This window comes from Sciurus vulgaris (assembly GCF_902686455.1).
Source record: "Sciurus vulgaris genome assembly, chromosome: 4".
NCBI classification, from domain to species: Eukaryota; Metazoa; Chordata; class Mammalia; order Rodentia; family Sciuridae; genus Sciurus; species Sciurus vulgaris.
Window position 1 is genome coordinate 8,907,935 of NC_136464.1, and position 10,907 is coordinate 8,918,841.

At 46.0% G+C, this 10,907-nt stretch overlaps 1 long non-coding RNA gene across 1 annotated transcript; it reads left to right on the plus strand.

Moving 5' to 3' along the window:
- Nucleotides 1-5,699: 5,699 nt before the first annotated feature.
- Nucleotides 5,700-7,307, plus strand: LOC306658760. Its single transcript, XR_013763143.1, has 3 exons — nucleotides 5,700-5,959; nucleotides 6,085-6,112; nucleotides 6,774-7,307. It is a non-coding gene; the product is annotated as an uncharacterized lncRNA (long non-coding RNA).
- Nucleotides 7,308-10,907: the final 3,600 nt, after the last annotated feature.

Below are 10,907 nucleotides of genomic sequence, written 5' to 3' on the forward strand. Positions count from 1 at the left end.
GTGGTACCCTAAAGACAAAGCCTTTTATTTTTACCTAAAACTAACTCATTTTAAGAAAAGCACATTATTGTAGGAAAATCAGAAAGTAAATATAATGAAAAAACTTCATAATTATTGTTAACTTCATGTATATGCTTTTCCCTCAAATTTCTAAAATGGTTATTGAGTCTTATTCTAGGGAATGGGAATATCAAAATGAACACGAGAGGCGGTGTCTCCTCTCCTGGTATTTACATTCTATGTGGAGACATAGTAAACACTAAGAAATCACAATAGCTGTTTTAAATACAATTTTAAAAAGGTGATAGGATAGGGACTGCCTTGTAGGTGGAGGTTTAATGTGGGCAAGAATGCATCTTGACAAATGTTATGGAAAGCATAAGAGGCAATTGTGTGATGTGGGTGGGTGGGGGTGCATTGTAGGCAGATGCGTCAGGGGCTAAGGCCTGAGGCGTGAAGCAACTGAGTGTGTCTGCACAATAGGGAAGGAAGCCCCTGACTTAGATGTCAGAGAAAGCAGATGGGAGGTGATGGAAAAGCAGTGGTGAATGGTCAGGTTCTGATCTCTGTAGGTCAGATAGTCTGGATTTTACTCTCAAGTCAACAGGTACTTTTAGAGAAGAAGAAATATATGACTGACTAAAGAATTTCCCAGGGGCTCTTTGGATCTTAGAAGCAGGTGTAGATGGGATCTTCCAGGTGAAAGCCCTTTCTGATTGCCCAGCAACCCCTCTGGGTTGAACCAGGAGAATGCATTCCTAGTTGGGTCTAGGACCAGGTGCTTGGTCACATGCTTGGTACTACGGTAGCAAAGACAATACCTGTGATACGGCAAAAGAGACATTTCAATGGGGTGTCTCTGACGGTCCAACCTTGTTCCCGGACTCCAGGTAATTGGCTGGATCCTTTACTGCAGCTGCTTCATAGTTCATGGGTTCACCAGCCCTCCCTCTGTCCTTCACCTTTCATGAGGGTGAGCACACTCCCCAGGAAAACTCTTGTGCGCAAGCCTCTGGGGTCAGGATGTGTTTTCTAGAATCTTCACCTGCTGGAAGCCATCTGTGAAGCATGTGTGTGAACTGAGCAGTGTTCAAACCACAGGCTGTGAAGTCCCTGGCTTGGGAACACTCATGCAGAAATCCCCAGTGTGACTGCTCACTGAATGTTGGCACCCCGACCTGCTCACTGCTCAAGTTTAAACAGCCTCCTGGAGACGGCTGTAGCCTGCTAAATGCCAATCAACCCGCTTACTCATTTTGTTGTTGAGTGTGAAACAAGGATTTTGGCACTAAGGTAAGGCCTGATCTCCCTTTCACTATGTAAGTAAGGTAAACTACATGCGCCTAGAAGTGGATTGTTGTGCCTTAGCTGGTAGAGTCACTGGGGTCTTGTTTTATGTGTGCTTGACCATGCCATGCTACCCTACCTTCACCCATAGCAGCGTTTCGACCTGCAACCTCTTATCTATACATATCTTCTGATGTGTGCGTTCTTGGAGAGGAACAGAGAAGATTTAAAAAGTAATGCCGCCTTGTTTATGATCTGAATAAACAGCAGGGTAAAGCCCGCTGTTAGAAATTCCACAAGTACTCACTGCCAGTGCTGAGAGGCCCCAGCAAGAGCCTTGGTTGCGGTGCTGCTGATTAACCTCTGACTGCAGTAAAAGGAACACTTGCTTTCCCGGGGTGGCTGATATAAAGCAATCACACAGCTGCTGTGTTCCCACATAAATCTATTTGTAGCTAACATTGATAAGTTTCCCTGGAGGTCAGCAGGAGTCTAACCAGATCATTATGAGAGACCAGCATTATAAAAGACAACAAGCGCTCAAAGCTGCCTAGCCATTTGTCAAGATAGAGGTCAAAACAAGTCTTGTCCCATTGCCCCTTTTAATTTTACCATGTTTCACAGATGATTTTGATAAAGGCTAAAGAAAAAAAATGAATCAGTTTTCAATGAGATAGTTTAATGCTGGTGACGTATAAATGAAATAATATTAGAGTTTACTGCCATTTCCGAGTGTTCTGCTGTTTGAATTTAGGACAAAGCTGTTAACAAATTAACAAAATTGAGGTTTAATTGCTCATATCACGTGCCAGCACTTAATGGTTTCTAGGACCTGTGTGTGATACCCAGGGATCCAGAGTTCCTAGCCTAATGGAACTCACACCTTAAGTAAAGCAAACTTTGAGTGCAACCAACTAATCACAGAAATCTCACAGGTAATTCACAGAGCAACCAACTAACCACATTGGGAGATGAAATGGTCAACTGCATAGTAGCAAGCCTAGCTCCTTAGTGATATCCATGCCCATTCAAGACCATATCCTTACCTCAGTGGAAGAAATTGAGAGAAAGTTAGAAAAATGAAACTGTTTTGAATGGGAAAAAAAGTAGAAAAACAAAAGCCACAGTTCCTTCAACTGAGCTTCAGTAGATTCTTGCACTCAGGACAAATGTCTAGTCAGCTAGGTAAAGCAGGAACTGAAAATCCTGAAGGCAGAAGAAATTCCACTTTTCACACAGGTACAGGCAAGGGGCATGGATACACAGCGAAAGAGCAGTTAACACAGTGGGGGCGAGGTAGGAACCAGTGAAGCTCCACAAGAGGGATGGCATTTGAGGGATGTCTCACAGGCTCAGTGTTTCAGCAGATAAAGGAGAGGGCCTTGCAGCCAAGGATGGGATGTGGGGAAATGCAGGGGATGGGGCTGAAAGATAAGTTGTGTTGAGATGTGGACAGGATGATGTGTGAAGGATACAGGGGGCAAATTTTAGGGAGGCACTCATTCTCAGGCTTAGGCAAGAGTAGGGTGGGTGCAGTGACTGGGGGCATTAAGCAGAGAATTGACTTCAAAATCTCTCATATGGGTGACTTCCATTCTGAGAAGATGTCCTTTTCCTTATTCTATGTGAAACTAAAAACTTGGACATTATATATAAAAAAGCATATGATTCAGACAAGTGGAGAGAAGAAAGTGGACTAGAGACCTTACGCTCTAAGGAATGTCATGGTGGTCAGTTCCCCGGGTTTTTTTTTTGCTTTATATTTTCACATTTGGAGCTGAAGATGCCTGCGACTTGGAAACACCACGAGTTCAGGAAAACTCTCCAACAAAACCATATTCTGTTTAACCAAAGGACCAGGAAATGGGCAATCTAGCAAGACAAAAAACTTTTAAGTAGTTTCTGCTGCATTCTAGACAAACACCACAAGATAAACTGTGGTCCAACTCCAAACCCACTGATTGACAAGGACTGAATGGAGAGTGGAGGCTTCCACTCTGACCAGACTGTGAAGTGGTGTCCCAAACCACCCTTCCATGCTCAGGTGGTGTCAGAGAAGTCTCAGTAGAGCTGAGACTCAACCCTGGGTGGTAGTAATTCTCCATCCATCTGGGGACTTGAGATTTCCATCCTGACCCCATTGGTAATGAGCTACCCTTCTACCTGACTGCTGATTGCTGGGGTGGCATCAGGAGACCTGTTGGAAATTCATCTTTCATCATCTCCCAATGGTAACAAGGTCACTTCCACAGCACTGTGTGGAAACCAAAGCTACAAGGAGATTTTTCTGTAATCTTCTCTATAAGAACCTGGTTAAAGTCCTACAGGTAACACTCATGAATATGTACCCCATCCCAACAAAAACAAAAATTGGGCCTCAGGGAGTTTTAATCTCTCAAGATAGTCCTCATCCAGTCTTTGATAAGACATTAATTACCAGTTAAATGTTCCTACCAGTTGCTGGCTCTGGTGGTGGCTTCTGCTCCTGGTAAGCTTTATAGTTCTCTTTATTCATCTGTCTATTCATTTTCCTCCTCCCCCTCCTCCTCCTTCTTGTTGTTATTATTATTATTACTATTAATAGTGGTGACTTTTGTTCTGACTTCAATTCTCTGGTTGACTTATGAGAGTTACTGATTTTCAGTTCATTCAGCGTTTCTCTTGTGAGGTGGCATGTGAGAACAGACACTGAAAGTCTTGTGTTAATTTTCATCCATTCTTTTATTTATTTTTCTCTGTTCCTCAGTCTGGGTAACCTCAGTGAATATGTCTTCAGGGTCACTGAAGTTTTCACTGATGGCTCATCCCTCTTTTGTGGGCCACACTTTCTTGTTTCCTTATATATCTTAATTCTTTTTGAAATTTGGACGTTTAAAATAATAAATCATGGCATCTTTGGAAATAAGATCCTTCGCTTCTCCCTAGGGTTTGCTGTTTCTGTTGCTTAGTGTAGTTGTGTAATTGTTTGTTGTTTACTGATTTTCTCAACTAGTTATGTAATGACTGTATTCCTTGTAGTATGTGGACACTGAAAAAAATCTACTGATTAGCTTAGTGGTCTCCTAATAAATGGGCAAATATTTCCTTAAATGTATGGGAAAAAATGAATATCCTAATACTTGCTGAGTGGTTTTGCATGTGGGGCATGCCTTCAAAACTCAGCCAAGCAGTTGAAAACGCTTCCTTGGCATTTTCTTCCTGCTTGGGAAGAGCCTCAAGGTCAGCTAGAGGTGAGAGCTTAGGACTTTCTTGAGCCTACTTACAGCCCTGGGCATACACACATGTGCACGGTCTTCTGGACTTCTGGGAAAATGTTACAGCTTTTCAAAATTCCTATGGTAGCGCTGGGGTTGTGGCTGGGTTGCAGAGCCCTTGTCTGGCATGTGCGAGTTACTGGGTTTGATTCTTGGCACCACATATAAATAAATAAGATAAAGGTTCATTGACAACTAAAAAACATTTTTAAAAATTCCTAAGTTTTGGGATTTGGGGACATAATATTTCCCCAGATTTTCCTTTAAGCTTTTTGGCCAGTTTATCATTTGCCCCAAATGTTATCTACCACCTTAGGTAGTCAGGAAGTTAAAAAAAAAAAAAAAATACCCGGAATAGTTTTTGCCACAGTTCTCTTGGGAGAAGGATTATTGCACTGGGTGATGTCCAGGTCAGGTCAAATACAGCAGCTTTGCAAATGAGGTCTTGCAGGTAACCAGCAGAAAGTTAAAATAATGACAGGTATTTGTTAATGAGGCTTTGAAAGAGCTCCGCCTTCGTTCTGTTTCTCTGGTAGCTGCTCCGGAACAGGGGCTGTTGTTTCAAGGGTACTGTGGAGCTAAAGAGCAAGTCATGGGATAGTGCCACAAAGTTTCCTATTTGTCCTGATCTTGGTTGCTTCTCTTGAGTTAATGCTTCTTGGAATGCTGCAAGACCTTAGTTGATTTTAAGAGTTATGAAAAAGTTGATTCTGAAAAAGAAATTGCTAAACTTGTCTTGTTTTATGGAATGAATTTATGGAGGTTCTAATGTCACCATTTTTGTTGACATCTACCTTGCTGTTCTTGATCTCATCTGGGTTTTGGCCAGAGCATTAAGAAGCTGAGGTTAAAATAATACCCTTATTCAGTTGAGTTGCCTTTTCTGGATCAACCTTGAAATTATAGTTTCCTCACCAAAGTAGGAAGCCTACTCAGATTACTTCTTTGAGCCTTTTTGTCTTGGCCTTAAAGCACAGAATGATGCCAGTGAACCTATATCTGAATCGTGTTGAATGGCCGCATACTATTTCACTGTGTGGCTAAAATATAAAGTCTAACCAGTCTTCTGCAATTGACATTTTAGATACATGAGTATTTTTAGATAATATTCTCTCCACATTACTTCCCTTTTATTTTATTTTATTTTATTCAGATTTGCTTTGGATTAGCAAATCAAAACTTAAGTTTATCTGATGGAAACAAAATCTAAAAAGAAAAGACTGAGAATTCCATGATTTAAGATAGTGTTTGGGCACTTCTGTTTCCATTGGCACTAAGCTATATCTGAGCATGGAATGGAATTCAGAACTTTGTGAAAGAAGAACTGCTGTCTAGAGAGTTGATGTCACACAGCCCGTGTCCTCACTGACAGTGGCTGTCCATTCTGCCAGCTCTAGTGGAAGACTGCACTTCTGAAAGTGAGTTCTTCAATCCTGGATTTTAATAGTTAGAATTTGCTTTCTTAAATTAAAGGTTTGAGAAGTTCCTGATAAGAACTGTTTCCTAAAATGTATTTTAATTTTAATTTTGTTTTTACTGCCAGCCTTCATCCAGCTAAGAAGACTCAGAAGGTAGTGAGTATGCTTTGGTTATCAGATTGTTTTTCTATTTCTGGGGTTTACTTTTTCCCAGTTTCAGAGAGATAGATCAAACACATTGATTATTCCAAATTAGATTTACTGGGAGGATTTATGATTTGGAATTTAGAAAGAATAACGGCAGTTTTTGGTAGAAGACTAGAAAATATTTCCCCTCAAACATGCATTATTTACAAAATGGATTTGCAGATTCTCAGTATTGTCAGAACAATAATATTTTGAAGCAGTCATTCCCATGGAGACCTCTGAACCCAATGTACAATAAGGGGTCAGTTCTGACTGTGAACAAGAATACAGTTTGGAGGCCCAGGCACAAAGCCATTAGCTCCAGCGCAGGCCTGATGGTTAATTAAGGGCCACCACTGCTGGTGAGAGGCAAAGAGTCTGCCCCCTGGCTGGCTGTCCTTGCACTCCTTCTGTCTGGATTTTGCATCTCAGCTCCTCCTCCTACAGAAGTACACCTCTTACCTAGCCCTGGGCCTGCGTCGGCCTCTCTGGGAAGTCTCTCATGGTTTACACATGGAGGATCTGAGTTTGGGGTCCGTTCCTCCTCCCTGAGGGAAGCTTGTGGAGGTAGCTGATGGCATGTGGGGGGGAAGCCACCCTCACTGCTTGCCTGCACTTCTCTGCCCAGGTATGCTTAGGTCTTTTGACCTCCGCACGATAATTATGTTCGCCATCGGTAGCGGGATCCTGGCGGCCATACTCCTGCTGATAGGAGTGGTCTTCTGTCTTTACGTCAAACTCTCCAAGGCACTGAAGTGAGTCACATGGATTGAGTAAGCGCCCCTCAGATGGGACATCTGGGGCTCTCTGCTTGACTGGTCATTCCTTGCTGCTGTGGCCACTCCCTGCAGGAGGTCAAGAGCCACAGTTTGCATTTGGTAGGAGTTGTAGGAGAGGAAAGCATAAGAGAGGAACTTGGCACAGGACCAGAGAGTGTTCACCCAGGGCTGGTGTCACATGTGTGACTGGCTCCAACCCTGAACCTCCCAGATAGCCCTGATAATTGTAAGAAATACACTGTAAAGAAAAATTCTAAGCCCACGTTTTCTGTATGTTTTTTCTTAAGAGCTGCAAAGGAATACTATCCAAGCAAGTTGCAGAGCAAGGTCATCTCACCTAAAGGCATCATGGAGGCTTGTCCTGCCCTCCCGTGCTGTGATGAATGTAGCATGTATGCAGATTATGATTCCCTGCCACCTTGCTTTTGTGGCACAAATGAGGGACTCTGACATGGGAATGGTGGACATAAAAATCTTGAGCAATATTTCTTTCTTAGTGGAATGTTTTATTATTCAAGTCAAGTTCTATAGTGTTTATATTATACTACATACTACAAAATGTTATTTTATGTAATTTTAAATAAATGTACAATATTGTAAATATTCCTTTCTTCCAGCATTTTTTCTTAGTCACACCTATCCCCTATTTAAATATACTCATTACTCACTGTGAGACTTGGGAAAACAAGCATGTAATAGTATATGGTGATAGAAGAGGAAGAGAAGGAGTGAAAATAAAAGTGCCCCATACTTTTACAACTCCAGAAGAAAAGTGCACACCCAGCTCAGGACTTCTCCAGTTTCAGCCCCAGCTAAACGTGCCAAGCCAGAGCGTGTTCTGGTTCTCCTCCTGCGGGCTTGCTTGTTCTCATCCAGCGCTTCCGCCAGGGAGGGGATGTCACAAGTCCTGAAGGGGATGCCATTCGCCAGGAGAGTGAGAACAGTCATGCTGGACAGCTCTGAACTGCATGATGATGGGGGGAGCCAGTGGCCACAAAAGGGCGTGTAGACCTTCGTCCTGCTAACCTCCTGACATGTTCAGAAGCAGGGAGCTCCTCTCAGGCCACTTCCAGACCCAGCGCTGCCCGTGCCATCACGGGCGTCTTCAACTCTAACTGGAACCGCCAGCCAAGGCCAAAGCCCAGATTCCCTTGAGCCCAGCACGAGCAGCGGATGCGCCTCACTGTTTCTTCTGCTTGCACTGAACCCCTGGAATCCCTTCCTGAGCATGGATGTCCCATCTGTAACCCTGGGGTATTCCCTCTTGTTGACAAAACCCTTGTCTGTGGGCACTGCAGATGTACTTGAGATAAAGAACCACATGCTTTCCTCTGGGGACTGCTTCCTGGAAGCAGGACCCAGGAAAAGGGAAAAGCGGACCAGAAAACAAAGGAAACAGTTGCTCCCTCTAGGCCATGAGGGGCTAACACTGAAACTAGGTGCCAGATAAGGGTCATCTGCTGGCTGGGCTTTAGCTCTTGGCAGGGGGTCTGGCTGTCTCAGGAACACTCAGGACATTTGTGGTGGAGAAACAGATGAGAAGGACTTGGGGCCTCTTCACTCTGAAGGAGCTGTCCTTGGGTGGTCAGGCAGCTCCCTGGAGGCTGAGCTCCCCAGCCCCTGGGTGCTCTGAAGAGGTTGAGTCAGGGCTGCATCTTTCCTGGATGGTACCCTGAGATCCTCCGTCTGAAAATGACCTGTCCCCCTTAAGATTCCAGAGCACCAGCTCCATTCCTCATCTGGCTTCAAATTTGTCCCTAGTAAGCTCCTAGCAGATGGAATATATCTGAGCCTCCTCTGAACCACCCTGTGACATCCAAGTGTCTGGCTCCGGAGGCCAGTGTGTCTCTATGGAGGTACTAGGCCCGGTCCAGGCATCCTAGGCACCATGAGGTCTCTAGGATACCAGCTTGTGGGCGGGAGGGCAGAGCATATACAGGATCTTCAGAATCTCATTGATACACTTCCTATCCCAACTCTGCCTTCACTTGGGACAGTCCCTTGACCTCCCGAGTCCCTTGATTTCTCACTTTCCTTGATGTGAAGTGGAGGCTTACACAGGGGACCAGGAGGATCTGTGAGAGGTCTGCCCACCCGCTAGCACCCTGCAGTTTGTGACCAGTGACCTGAAGCTGGTACTGTCCTCCCTGGACCCCTTTCTTTCCCTCTGCTAGGCCTCCTCCCAGGGGACGTCACAAAGCGCTCACACTCAGGGAGTGTGGATCAGGGCGCAGGGAAGTAGGAGATCCTGACCCTAGGAGAGGGGGAGGGGTTCAGAGAGAAAGCCCTTGCTGGAGATGATATTTGTGGACACAGTTGAGGGTGAGCTGTTATTAGTAATTCGAATGGTCCCCACCCCAGAGGCATGTCCTGTGCTCCCTCTCACATCAGGACACATAGTCCCTGTCTTTTCGGTGGCCACCCATCCTAAGAAGAGAGGAACCCAGCAAAGCTGTGCAAGGACCTTGAGGGATGCCCAGCTCCTCATGGCCATCACTTGCCAGCGTCACAGGGGGCTGCCTTGGTGCTGTAGCACCAGGTATGGAGCCAACCCCTGACCTAGGGACCCAACAAGGAATGTATGCCCTGGGGCACAGTCTGGGACTCTGCCTCTCCCCAGGCAGCCCATTGTTCCTGGGCTGCAGAGCAATAAGACAACACAGAAAGGTCAGGGTGGCCAGGAAGGTTCCCACCTTGGAAAGGTTCCCAGGCCCCACCCACCTCGGACCTCCACAGAGCTACCCAGGAGATTCTGTTACTCCACCGAAACGTTCCATGCAATTTAGAAAAATCCACACTGCTCCTCTGCCACACGGTCTTTCTCCACGGACTATTCCCTGCTCTCTTCCATCCTCCCCTCTGAGCTCCTTCCCCCGCAAATCCCGCCACACTGTCTCCTTCCCTTGTGCTGCAGAATTGCCAAGCTGCTTCCTGAGCAGGGCCTTTGCTCCTGCCCGTGGCCAACAATGCAGCCCCCAAGCCCCATGGCACGGGAAGGCCTCCCTCCTGTCTCTGTCCGTACTCAGATTTCGCCTTCTCAGGATGCCTTCTGCCCATAGGCCATTGCGCCCTCCTCACTTCAGGCAGCCGCTCTCCATCCCATCGCCTTGTTTTACAGTATCCCGAGCACCTCTCCCTATTGAATTGTAATTAATATGTGTGTGTGTCACCTGTCTCCCCATTTACCAGTGCAAGTTTCAGGAAGGCAGGTGCTGTGTTCATTCTGTGTTCCCAGACCCTAGGACAGCACCCAACGGACATCTGCAGAATGAGCGGGTGGAAAGAGGGCAGTCTCCCCCACACAGACTCTTGTTCTTCCTAGACTCACTCTGGACACCAGGAATCCTTTCTTTGAGCAGTGAAGACCAATGCCTGAGGGACTCTGGCCCACCTGCTTCAGCTTCTGCAGACAAAACCACTTAAATCTCCTGTACTTTCTTTTCCTCCCTGTCCTCTGTCCCTTCTCTCACCCTCAGGGTCAGCCCTAGTAGGCATTTGAGTGGTCCAGCTGGCCCAGAGTTTACTCAGGTGCCATATAAACCCCTGGTCCCACTGAGTTTTGGACCCCCAAAGACTTCCATTCCTGGAGAAGAGCAGCGGAGGCCTAAGACGCGGCCTATGCCACCCCATTGGTGATCTGTACAAACAGGGCCAAGGCCAAGTTCAGGTCATTTCCCTGAGGAATTACTCCAGTGGTCCCCCCTGCCAGCTGCTGAGGCCCATGTCGAACTCCGGCTGGGTGCTGCTGCCTGCAGCCGTGCCAGGAACGGGCTTGGGAGCAGACACTGGCTGCTGGGGACCTGCTGGGGATCGCTGGCAATAATGCAGTCACACAGCTGCTGTGTTCTCACCTACAACAGTCTTGTGCAGCCAAACTGACACGTTTCCTTAGAGGTGGCCAGAAGCTTATGACACCAGATGGTTATGAAACACAGAGCTATAAAAGCCTGCTCCCCTCAGGGGCTGCCTGGCCCCTGACAAAC